The sequence below is a fragment of the Petromyzon marinus genome, chromosome 27, assembly GCF_048934315.1.
Source record: "Petromyzon marinus isolate PM22_M1 ecotype Great Lakes invasive population chromosome 27, UKy_Petmar_22M1.pri1.0, whole genome shotgun sequence".
NCBI classification, from domain to species: domain Eukaryota; kingdom Metazoa; phylum Chordata; class Hyperoartia; order Petromyzontiformes; family Petromyzontidae; genus Petromyzon; species Petromyzon marinus.
Genome location: NC_133693.1, coordinates 11,338,244 through 11,351,272, shown reverse-complemented (window position 1 = coordinate 11,351,272; position 13,029 = coordinate 11,338,244). Strand labels below are relative to the sequence as shown.

The 13,029-nt window shown below is 46.3% G+C and overlaps 6 non-coding genes across 6 annotated transcripts; all 6 read left to right on the top strand.

Moving 5' to 3' along the window:
- The first annotated feature begins 455 nt into the window (after positions 1-455).
- On the top strand, positions 456-538 carry TRNAL-UAA (transfer RNA leucine (anticodon UAA)). Its single transcript has one exon. It is a non-coding gene; the product is annotated as a tRNA-Leu (tRNA).
- Positions 539-2,748: 2,210 nt separating this feature from the next.
- TRNAL-UAA (transfer RNA leucine (anticodon UAA)) lies at positions 2,749-2,831 on the top strand. The gene has a single exon. It is a non-coding gene; the product is annotated as a tRNA-Leu (tRNA).
- Positions 2,832-4,658: 1,827 nt separating this feature from the next.
- TRNAL-UAA (transfer RNA leucine (anticodon UAA)) lies at positions 4,659-4,741 on the top strand. Its single transcript has one exon. It is a non-coding gene; the product is annotated as a tRNA-Leu (tRNA).
- Positions 4,742-8,482: 3,741 nt separating this feature from the next.
- TRNAL-UAA (transfer RNA leucine (anticodon UAA)) lies at positions 8,483-8,565 on the top strand. The gene has a single exon. It is a non-coding gene; the product is annotated as a tRNA-Leu (tRNA).
- Positions 8,566-9,123: 558 nt separating this feature from the next.
- Positions 9,124-9,206, top strand: TRNAL-UAA (transfer RNA leucine (anticodon UAA)). The gene has a single exon. It is a non-coding gene; the product is annotated as a tRNA-Leu (tRNA).
- Positions 9,207-10,125: 919 nt separating this feature from the next.
- On the top strand, positions 10,126-10,208 carry TRNAL-UAA (transfer RNA leucine (anticodon UAA)). The gene has a single exon. It is a non-coding gene; the product is annotated as a tRNA-Leu (tRNA).
- Positions 10,209-13,029: the final 2,821 nt, after the last annotated feature.

Genomic DNA, 13,029 nt, shown 5'->3' with positions numbered 1-13,029 from the left:
TATCGCCCGATACGTCGCCTGTTACAGATATTTTTGTTACCCATAATGGAGGTCGTTTGGGTGAGATCGTGTGTCGTTAAACCCGCCGCCACACGACACAGCCGATTAGGAAGGTTTGTCACGTTAAACAAAACGTAATAATTCGTTACTGGTACAGCAAATCGCCTGATGAAGCCAGTTGTTGTAATCACCAGCGAATTGTAAATGTTGTGGGTTTGCGATGCAAAGGTCCATCAAGCCGGATGTTACTTTAGTCGTAACGAGTGCTGCACTGTGGTCGTGCGGGAAATGCCTGCTCTCATTTTTCAGGAGAGAGGCGCACGTGGAAGTGGTTGCAGCTCGCGCTGATTATTGTATCTAAAGACAATGCCATGTATATAGATTACCGCCATCACAATCCACGAATTTTTAAAATCATAATTCCACAGTGACTATCTCGGTGTTGCTGGTATAGTACCAGGATGGCCGAGTGGTTAAGGCGTTGGACTTAAGATCCAATGGATGAATGTCCTCGTGGGTTCGAACCCCACTCCTGGTATCTGATAACTTTTTATTTTTAAAACCATGAATGGGGCGTGTTATCACAGGAGAAACACCAGGAATTAAACATGTTGAACGTCTTTCGCACATAGCCAATCGTACCAATCAGAGGTGCAGACAGTTGTCACCATCAGCAACAAGTGAAACAGAGCATCTTGATGTTCACCCACACAGGGGTCGTGACCTGGGCACCCCTTGCCAGCAAATGCAAAATGTTTGATATTAATCGGCCAGCCATGCAATGTGTACCACAACGTTGTGCAGCACAATTAACCAATTTGGTAAATATCTCTCCCACTGGGCAAGAGGAAATGTGAATAACATTCAGCATTGATTTTTAACTTCTGGTTGCGTCTTGCAACCTGTCCTGTAGTATGCAGTACTGTTCTGTTGCTATCCAGATGAATGGGAATGATTTCAAATACGATGCTTATCTGTCGCCATCCGCTTCGTGTGAAAGCAGCGAATTTAAAAACGCATTATCGTATTCACCGACACAGAGGTCGTGACGGGCACACTTTGCCACCAAATACAAAATAATTTATATACAATTCTGCATATAAAGAATATACATTTGTTACATTTGGCTTAAAGCTGTGCAACACGGTGAACCAATCGGTTAATTTGTGCCCCACTTGGCGAGAAAACACGAGTAGAATAGCCTTCAGCATTGATTTTGGACTTTCTGTTTGAGACATCAGCTGTCCTGTAGTATGCGGTACCGTTCTGTTGCTCGTGTCTTGCAAGGTGCGGCTATTCACGGAACTCCTCACAATTGAAGTGTGGCCGTCCTCGCAAGTCGTAAATCTCACGGCGTCTTCAAGAACACGATGACCACGAACACTCAGAGAGAGAGAGAGAGAGAACAAAACAGCCACTGCTCAAGTGAGAGGAACGCTCTCGAACTCGACCACAGGGGCTGGAGGGGAGCCGCTGTGGCGAGCTGTAAACTCGTGGCAGGCTCAGTGGGGGTGGTGACAGCTTCCAGGGAACGGTGGAGACTGTCGCGGCGATGGAGGCTGTGCAGAGATTCTTATTTATCATTTAGCCGACCGGTTCGTTCCTTCGTATCTCAGTCTGTTTGTCCTGGCGAGGGTCGTGGCGGCAGCGTGTTGAGTAGTTCGGTAGAGACCTCCCACCATCGCGTCCCCGGCCAGGTTCCGGGGCTTGGACAACGTGGTCCAGCTAAAATGCTAAATCAGGATATCTAAAGGTCCAGAAATCCGGGAATTTACTTTAGTCGGAGCGAGTGCTGCTGTATAGTCGTGCGTAAAATGCCTCCTCTGATTTGCAGGTGAGGGCAATGTAATCTATATAAATGAGCACCACCACCATTGCATTATAATTCCATCATAACCCCATCATTCCATCATAAGTCTCCACCCTCTTAATGGTAAATGCAGTTCGAGAATTACCGAGTGGTTACGGAGTCGGACTCTACATCCACTCCTGGTAGCTGTACTCGAACTTTTACTCGTAAAAAAAATCCAGTGAATGGTGGTTAGCACAGGGGAAAAGCCTAGCAAGCAATACAGGTCAGACGAAGGTGTAGCATTTGGGCTATGCGGATGACGACGATGATTACAAACACGGTAATTTAGCAGGTGCCATTTTCCCAGTGTTAAAGCAGCGAATCAAACTGAGCGCCATCATTTTCACCCAGAAGTCATGACGGGGATACGCTGTGCCACCAAATGCACACTTTCAAATACAGTGTAGGTGTATATATATAAAGCAGACAATTGAGCAACATTTGGCTCAAAGTTGCGTAGCGCAACGGACCAATCAGATAATGTGTGTCCCACTGGGAATTAGGAAATGTGATGAGCCTTCACCATTAATTTTAGACCTTTGGTTGAATCTTGTAACTTTCTAATATTGGTAAGTGGCACAAATACTGTATATAGTAGAACTATTTCGTGAAATTTGAATTGATTCCGTATACACTCCTAATACCGCCAAGTATAAGCACCATATTATGCGCTTTTATCCACAGTTAAGAGTTGGCGGCATCGAGAATGCGAGTACCGTGGCCGTGCGGGAAATGCCTCCTCTGATTTTCAGGAGAGAGGCGCACGTGGAAGTGGTTGCAGCCCGCGCTGATTATTGTATCCAAAGACAATGTAATGTTTATAGATTACCGCCATCACAATCCACAAAATGTTTCTTATAATTCCACAGTGATTATGTCGGTGCATCTGATATAGTACCAGGATGGCCGAGTGGTTAAGGCGTTGGACTTAAGATCCAATGGATGAATGTCCTCGTGGGTTCGAACCCCACTCCTGGTAGCTGATAACTTTTGATTCTTAAAACCATGAATGGGGCGTGTTGTCACAGGAGAAACACCCGGAATAAAACTTATGTTGAACTTTTATCGCACAATACATAGCCAATCGTACCAATCAGAGGTGCAGATTGTTCCCACCATCAGGAGCCATGATATTCATCCAAACATGGGTCGTGACACGAGAACGCCTTTGCAACAAATGAGAAATGCAATGTTTGGCTCAACGTTGTGCAGCACAATGAACAAATTGGTCAATGTATCTCCCACTGGGCAACAGGAAATGTAAAGCGCATTGACTTTGAACTTCTGCTTGTGTCATATATGACCTGTCCTGTAGTATGCGGTACCGCTCTGTTGCTCGTGTCTTGCAAGGTGCGGCTATTCACGGAACTCCTCACAATTGAAGTGTGGCCGTCCTCGCAAGTCGTAAATCTCACGGCGTCTTCAAGAACACGATGACCACGAACACTCAGAGAGAGAGAGAGAGAGAACAAAACAGCCACTGCTCAAGTGAGAGGAACGCTCTCGAACTCGACCACAGGGGCTGGAGGGGAGCCGCTGTGGCGAGCTGTAAACTCGTGGCAGGCTCAGTGGGGGTGGGGACAGCTTCCAGGGAACGGTGGAGACTGTGGCGGCGATGGAGGCTGTGCAGAGATTCATTTATCATTCAGCCGACCGGTTCGTTCCTTCGTTTCTCAGTCCGTTTGTCCTGGCGAGGGTCGTGGCGGCAGCGTGTTGAGTAGTTCGGTAGAGACCTCCCACCATCGCGTCCCCGGCCAGGTTCCGGGGCTTGGCCAACGTGGTCCAGCTAAAATGCTAAATCCGGATATCTAAAGGTCCAGAAATCCGGGAATTTACTTTAGTCGGAGCGAGTGCTGCTGTATAGTCGTGCGTAAAATGCCCCCTCTGATTTGCCGGTGAGGGCAATGTAATCTATATAAATGAGCACCACCACCATTGCATTATAATTCCATCATAACCCCATCATTCCATCATAAGTCTCCACCCTCTTAATGGTAAATGCAGTTCGAGAATTACCGAGTGGTTACGGAGTCGGACTCTACATCCACTCCTGGTAGCTGTACTCGAACTTTTACTCGTAAAAAAAATCCAGTGAATGGTGGTTAGCACAGGGGAAAAGCCTAGCAAGCAATACAGGTCAGACGAAGGTGTAGCATTTGGGCTATGCGGATGACGACGATGATTGCAAACACGGTAATTTAGCAGGTGCCATTTTCCCAGTGTTAAGCAGCGAATCAAACTGAGCGTCATCATTTTCACCCAGAAGTCATGACGGGGATACGCTGTGCCACCAAATGCACACTTTCAAATACAGTGTAGGTGTATATATAAAGCAGACAATTGAGCAACATTTAACTCAAAGTTGCGTAGCGCAACGGACCAATCAGTTAATTTGTGTCCCACTGGGAATTAGGAAATGTGATGAGCCTTCACCATTAATTTTAGACCTTTGGTTGAATCTTGTAACTTTCTAATATTGGTAAGTGGCACAAATACTGTATATAGTAGAACTATTTCGTGAAGTTTGAATTGATTCCGCATACACTCCTAATACCGCCAAGTATAAGCACCCTATTATGCGCTTTTATCCACAGTTAAGAGTTGGCGGCATAGATAATGCAAGTACCGTGGCCGTGCGGGAAATGCCTCCTCTGATTTTCAAGAGAGAGGCGCACGTGGAAGTGGTTGCAGCTCGCGCTGATTATTGTATCGAAAGACAATGTAATGTTTATAGATTACCGCCATCACAATCCACAAAATGTTTATTATAATGCCACAGTGATTATGTCGGTGCATCTGATATAGTACCAGGATGGCCGAGTGGTTAAGGCGTTGGACTTAAGATCCAATGGATGAATGTCCTCGTGGGTTCGAACCCCACTCCTGGTAGCTGATAACTTTTGATTCTTAAAACCATGAATGGGGCGTGTTGTCACAGGAGAAACACCCGGAATAAAACTTATGTTGAACTTCTTTCGCACAATACATAGCCAATCGTACCAATCAGAGGTGCAGATCGTTGCCACCATCAGGAGCCATGATATTCATCCAAACATGGGTCGTGACACGAGAACGCCTTTGCAACAAATGAGAAATGCAATGTTTGGCTCAACGTTGTGCAGCACAATGAACAAATTGGTCAATGTATCTCCCACTGGCCAACAGGAAATGTAAAGAGCATTGACTTTGAACTTCTGGTTGTGTCATATATAACCTGTCCTGTAGTATGCGGTACCGCTCTGTTGCTCGTGTCTTGCAAGGTGTGGCTATTCACGGAACTCCTCACAATTGAAGTGTGGCCGTCCTCGCAAGTCGTAAATCTCACGGCGTCTTCAAGAACACGATGACCACGAACACTCAGAGAGAGAGAGAGAACAAAACAGCCACTGCTCAAGTGAGAGGAACGCTCTCGAACTCGACCACAGGGGCTGGAGGGGAGCCGCTGTGGCGAGCTGTAAACTCGTGGCAGGCTCAGTGGGGGTGGGGACAGCTTCCAGGGAACGGTGGAGACTGTCGCGGCGATGGAGGCTCTGCAAAGATTCATTTATCATTCAGCCGACCGGTTCGTTCCTTCGTTTCTCAGTCTGTTTGTCCTGGCGAGGGTCGTGGCGGCAGCGTGTTGAGTAGGTCGGTAGAGACCTCCTATTTCCTGGCGACAGATTTCAGCACTACCTTACTAAACACTACTATACACTACACTATACACTACACTACTATACATTATACACTACTATACAGTACTATACACTACACTAATATACACTACACTATACACTACACCACTATACACTACACCACTATACACTACACTATACACTACACTAATATACATTATACACTACTATACAGTACTATACACTACACTATAGACTAATATACACTACACTATACACTACACCACTATACATGATACAATACATTATACACTATACACTACACTACTATACATTATACACTACTATACAGTACTATACACTACACTATACACTACTATACACGACTATACACTACACTGTACACTTCACCACTATACATTATACACTACTATACACTACACTATACACTACTATACACGACTATACACTACACTATACACTACACCACTATACATTTTACACTACTATACACTACACTATACACCACTATACACGACTATACACTGCTATACACAGACATAGTCCCGCCAGCATGTTCTGGGCCGGACCCGAGGTCTTTGCCGACCTGGTTCTGCTAAAATGCGAAATCCGGATATCTAAAGGTCCAGCAAGCCGGGGTTTTACTTTAGTCGTAGCGAGTGCCGTACTCTAGTCTGCGTACAATGCCTCCTCTGATTTCCAAGTGAGGGCAATGTAACCTAGATAATTGAGCTCCAACACCAAATGCATTAAATAATTCCATTATAACCCCATACTTCCATCATGAGTCTCCACCCTCTTACTAGCAAGTGCAGAACCAGGATGGCCGAGTGGTTAAGGCGTTGGACTTAAGTTCCTAGATGGACAAATGTCCTCTGGATGTTCGAGCCCCACTCGTGGTAGCTAGCTCACGCTCGAGTTCAGATTTCATTTAACAAAAATATTCAAGGGGTAGCACAGGAGAAACCCCATCAATCAATACAGGTCGACCTTCTTTGGTTCTTTCGGTAAAGTCACGTAGAATGAGAATAAAATAATAAATTGATAAAATAAAATAACACAATAATATTCTCACGACGTTTCGGCCACAACACAAGCGGCCTTCATCAGGTCCTACCAGCGCTGTCCTACCAGACAGTCTCGCCCCTTCACCTGATGAAGGCCGCTTGTGTTGTGGCCGAAACGTCGTGAGAATATTATTGTGTTATTTTATTTTATCAATTTATTATTTTATTCTCATTCTACGTGACTTTACCGAAAGAACCAAAGAAGATGAATCATTGCGGTCACGAAAGTTTTAAATCGAAAAATACAGGTCGAATCAAGGTGCAGCACTTGGCTCGGTGGTGGACGGGGACAGCTTCTAAGGGGTGGCAGAAACTTGAGTCTGTGCATAACTAGTTTATTTTATGAGACCTCCTTTGCCAGTAACAAGATATAGTAATATGTTTTACCCTTTTAACCGGCACAAAAACTGACACCTTTATTCAAGGCATCATGTTTGCAATAACCACAACACAAGCAGTCAAAATGCAAACAAAAAAGACAACTCTGATAATAATGTGCACTGTCCTTGAATTTGATTGGTCAACACACCCGAGACGGCTATTCTTAGAGCCTAGTCTCCACTGGTGTTGGACCAGAAGACGCCAAAAGGCGTACAACTCAAAAACAGTGCACTATCAGAGTATTGAGGGCTCGGGGTGAGCATTTACATTATGAGACCTCCTTTGCCAGTAACAAGATATAGTAATAGGTTTTTACCCTTTTAACTGGCACAAAAACTGACACCTTTATTCAAGGCATCATGTTTGCAATAACCACAACACAAGCAGTCAAAATAAAACCTATTACTATAATTAGTTTATTATTGAGCTTCTCTCTTGCAGCTAAATGCGAAATCCGGCTGTCCTGCAAGCCGGAAATTTTCCTTAAAAGGGCGGTCCATATGTCTTGTGACCCGTGGTTAATTGACCTATACATTAGTTATTTCATTGCATATCCATTTCTGTTTTAAATCCACCTTACTTAAAAAATATGACGTTTGTAGAGAATTAAATGGGGGGAGGGGGGGTCAGAAGAAATCTGGACCACCCTGCTCAGTCGTGGTAATGAATACGAGTACTAGAGAAGTTTGGATGATTTTCAGGTAAGGTAAAATTAACGTGGACAAATGACAACAATCATACGTCCATGAAACATCCATTATATTTCCATGATGATTAGCTCCCTCTTGCTGGTATGTAGAACCAGGTTCGCCGAGTGGTTATAGGCGTTGGACTTAAGATCCGATGAATGTCCTCGTGGGTACGAACCCCACTCCTGGTAGCTGATAACTTTTGATTCTTAAAACCATGAATGGGGCGTGTTATCACAGGAGAAACACCAGGAATAATGCGTTGTCCGAACTTCTTTCGCACCACACGTAGCCAATCGTACTCATCGTCGGTGCAGATCGTTGCCACCATCAAGAGCCATAATATTCACCCACACAGGGCTCGTGGCTCGGGAACGCCTTTGCAACAAATGAGAAATGCAATGTTTGGCTCAATGTTGCGTAGCGCAACGGACCAATCAGTTAATTTGTGTCCCACTGGGAATTAGGAAATGGGATGAGCCTTCACCATTAATTGTAGACTTTTGGTGGAATCTTGTAACATTCTAATATTGGTAAGTGGCACATATACGCTGTATTGTAGAACTATTTCGTGAAGTTTGAATCGATTCCGCATACACTTCTAATACCCCCAAGTATAAGCACCCGATTATGCGTTTTTATCCACAGTTAAGTCGGCGGCATCGAGAATGCGAGTACCGTGGTCGTGTGGGAAATGCCTCCTCTGATTTTCAGGAGAGAGGCGCACGTGGAAGTGGTTGCAGCTCGCGCTGATTATTGTATCCAAAGACAATGTCACGTTTATAGATTACCGCCATCACAATCCGCGAAAAATGTATCATAATTCCACAGTGACTATCTCGCTGGTGCTGATATAGGACCAGGATGGCCGAGTGGTTAAGGCGTTGGACTTAAGATCCAATGGACGAATGTCCTCGTGGGTTCGATCCCCACTCCTGGTAGCTAGCTCGAGCTCCGACTTTTTTTAACAAAAATATTCAAGGGGTAGCACAGGAGAAACCCCATCAATCAATCCAAGTCGAATCAAGGTGCAGCACTTGGCTCGGTGGCGACGGGGACAGCATCCTAGGGGTGGCGGGAACTGGAGGCTGTGCGTAATTAGTTTTTTTATTGAGCCTACCTGTTGCAGTGAAATCCGGCTATCCAGGGTCCAGCAACCCGGAATTTTTCCTTAAAAAGGCTGTCCATATGTCCTGTGACCCCCGATTATTTGACCCATAAATTAGTCATTTCATTGTATATCCATTCCTGTTTTAAATCCACCTTACTTAAAAAATATAAAGTTTGTAGAGAAAAAAATGGGGGGGGGGGGGTCACAAAAAATCTGGACCACCCTGCTAAGTCGTGGTAATGAATACGAGTACTAGGGAAGTGTGGAAAATCCGTCCGATAATTTTCAGGTAAGGTAAAATCTATGTGGACAAATGACAACAATCATACGTCCATTTTACATCCATTATAATTCCATGATGATTAGCTCCCTCTTGGTGGTGTGTAGAACCAGGATGGCCGAGTGGTTAAGGCGTTGGACTTAAGATCCAATGGATGAATGTCCTCGTGGGTTCGAACCCCACTCCTGGTAGCTGATACATTTTTATTCAAGAGGCGAGCAAAGGCAAAAACCACAGGAATCAATACAGGTCAGATGAAATTCGCGAACTTATACTGTGCAGATGAATGATTACGATTTCAAATACTATCTAATTAAGCACAATATTCACCCACATAGATATCCTGACGAAGCACGCTTTTCCACCAAAATTAAAAAGAAAGTGTATATTTCGTTATATGAAGCAGACAAATTAGTCAATGTCTGGCTCAAAGGTTGCGCAGCGCAATGAACCAAGCAGTTAATTTCTGTCCGGCTTGGCGAGAAAACACGATTAGAAGAGCCATCACCATTAACTTTGGACTTCCTTGCTGTGTCTTAAAACCTGTCCTGTAGTATGCAGCACAGTTCTGTCGATTATTTTTTACTCCTGCAGGATCCAGCCAGCCGCAGTTTTACTGCGGTGGTGGCTGAGAGGAGTGATGCAGTCGTGCGGTAAATGCCTCCTCTGATTTGCAAGAGGCGCACGTGGAAGTGGCGACAGCTCGCGCGAAGTATTGCTCCGTAGGGCAACGTGAGACGAGATGTTAACTACCTCGCCTGGTATGCAGGAGCTCGATTCCGACCCTGACGCCTGCTGCTGTATATTTGGAGTTTGCATGCGTCTCTCTCTCCCCGTGGTCGCGTAGATTTTCTCTGGGTCCTCCGGGTTGTCCCTACACTTTTAGAATCAACGTCAAGCGTTTAGAGTTATTTTGCTCTTATAAAGCCACTCCTTGGAGCTATCATTTATGGTCAGGTCGCTTCTAACAAAAAGCCATATAGCTCAGTGGGCTTTACCTGGCAAAAACAAACGTAGTTAACGTAGTGTTGATAAATAATCACGACCAACCCATTATGAATCCGTTATGACCCCATCATTCCATAATGATTCTGCTCATCCTGCTGATGTACCAGGATGGCCGAGTGGTTAAGGCGTTGGACTTAAGATCCAATGGACGAATGTTTGCGTGGGTTCGAACCCCACTCCTGGTAGCTGGAAAGGCAATCTTTTCTTATTCATAACCACGATAACTGCGTGAGGTTAGCGCAGGAGAAACCCCGGGAGTAAAAACAAGCGCATACGATACGTGCGTTTTTTTCCCTCTGACAGGATTAGTTAACATTGTAATGCAAGCATGCAACTTTCTCGAGATCTTCCCCATCGCGTATGATCATCGATTCCATTGTAGAAAAAAAAAAGTCGTCTCGGTGGATCCGTATTGCTGCTGACCGGCGCGCGCCCAACTGCAGCGATGACGTCAGCACGCACGCTTGCGTGATGACGTCACCCGTGTCCTCGAGCGTTGATCCGGGTCGGTGCGTGCTGACGTAATGCCCCCCTCCCTCCACTCTCCCTCCACACCGGTCGCGTGGAGAGAGAGAGATGAGTTTACGACTATTAGTGAGTTGAGGTTTATTCGTTTTGAAAAATAATAATCGTTTTTTTACTCTTCCTGGCAATAAAACACGAATTATGTTCAGATGTTCAAGCGCCAAAGAGATAATAACCATTTTGCAAGGCATCATTGGTCTTGCATTAACCACAAATACTCGTGGCAAAACATGCAAACAAGGACGCTCTGATAATTAACGAATAGAGATGCATTGTCTTCGAAACTGCTTGGCCTCCACCAGAGACAGCTTTCTGTCTGGCCTTGTCTCACCAGAGTCGGGCAAGAGAACGCCAAAAGGCGAACGGCACATTCCATGCATGGATACCGGCAAAAAGGACCCATCATCGATGCGTATTTGTTGTGTGACGCGGGTGGTACCGTTGAGCCGATTTCCCGGCTATTTCACACGGGAGATCCGTGGAGCGTGCGTGAGAACAGCAGCAACAACAACAACAACAAAGAACCATCAGCACTGCAGAGAACCAGTGGAAACAATACGGGCGCGAGAGGAACCAGATATATTGCGGAGTTAGGGGCCATCCATCGAGTACCTACACATGGAAAGGGGCGGGGAGGGTAACCCAAATGTGTACGCTTGTGTATGGGGGGTCTACTGACAATGCACGCATAGGAAACGGGGGGAGGGGGTGGGGGTGAAGCCTCAATAATAATTTGTCTACATTGAAATGAGTTAGTCCGGCGGTGGACTATCTGTTTGCTTGAACACGTTAATATTATTAATCCTTGATCGTTTCTGCGTGGATTAAATATCGGCCGTCCTATAGGATTGGGGGCGGGGGGGGGGGGTGCGTCAGGCGTGCGTACGCAGGGGGGGGGGGTAAAAAGTCCGCGTGCGTACAGGGTCAAGTTTTGACATAATTTTTGCGTGCCTACTCAATGGATGGCCCCATAGCGGGAGAGGTGACGGAGGGAGATGTAGCAGGGAGGTGTGGGAGGGATATACAGCAGGAAGGACGAGACGGCATACATGTCAACCACTTATCAGTGCCCATCTTGTTCCAGACCAATTCAGACCTTGTTGGTCACCCCGTGCCCCTTATACATCTCAACGTTCATTCCACAAAGTGCCATCACGAGGGAGAAACACAAACGAGTCGACACAAAACAAATGTTTGCCCGTATTGAAACGGCCGTACGCCGTATGGACCTGAAAAACTACATTTCCCTGCACAAGAATACGGGGTAAACGGCGTGGGTTGACGGCTATGAGACGGAGAGCAACGGAGAGGGGAGGAGCGACGAGAGAATGAAAGGGGGCGTCGGACGGAGAGGAAAGAGCGAGAGCAACACGGAAAGAGGAGAGGGAAGGGAAGCAGCAAAGCAGTTGGGAGGGTGGATGATATAGATGCAAGAGGGATTGAGATGGGAGAGGTGGGGATACGGAGGGAGGGAGGTAAGAGAGAGACCACACACACAGGGAGAGAAATAGGGGGGGTGGGGGGGAGTGGTTAAGATGCAGTGGAGGGGGGAAGAGAAATTCAGAGGGAGAGGCAGAAGAGGGGACAGAGCAACAGAGACACAGAGACGAAGTGAGAGAAGATGGAGATACATTGGACGACGCAATGCACAGCTCATTGAATTGTTACTTTAGCGACACGATTCTGGCATGAAATATAAAATGTCGAATGTGATCATTTGGCAGCATCGATGCACTTGCCCACAGTGTCGCTGTGTCGCTGTGGGCAAGTGCTCCGCTGTAGGGTTCGCCGTGACCGGCCACATGGCTCCAGGCAGCGGCAGGGCCGGTCACGGAGTCTCCTGCAGCGCCAAATAACATTGCCTGTTGTCTTGCGCTTGCCATACAATGCGCAACAGTGGGGAGCGGTCGTGTAGCGATTAGCGCGCTGTGCTACGAACCCGGCCACCCAAGTTCGATTCCCGCTCACGGCCAACATAGGTGAGGAATATCTGTACCGGTCCTGGGCCTCCCCTAGGTCGAATCAGCCTCAAATGAGTACTTGGTACGGTGTGGAAACATCGCTACTGGGGAGACAAAGGCGGCCGGACGTGGTGGTAGTGCTGGCCACCCACTGCCTCGTGTGTCGTTTCGGCCTTCATAGGTGCTCGGTAACAGAGCTTGCCTCAACAGTCTGTTGAGGCTATACGGGGGATATTTATCTTTGGGGTTGTCACCTCAGAAGTAAAAAACTGAGACATACCATGGGGGAAAAGAATATCTCCCAATACCGGAAGAGAGAAGCACTGCATGTAAATGAATTGTCTTTGGTGGTGTATTGTTACACAACTGACAAAAAAAATACTTTTTTATGGAAACCTTGTACCAGTGTCGTGTTGAACTTTAATAGACTGCCCAGTTCTGTTAGACCTAGGCAGACCGGGAAATGTCCCGGTTTGATCTGTGGAAAAGGTAGTGACGGACTGGAACTCATTGGCCCGTT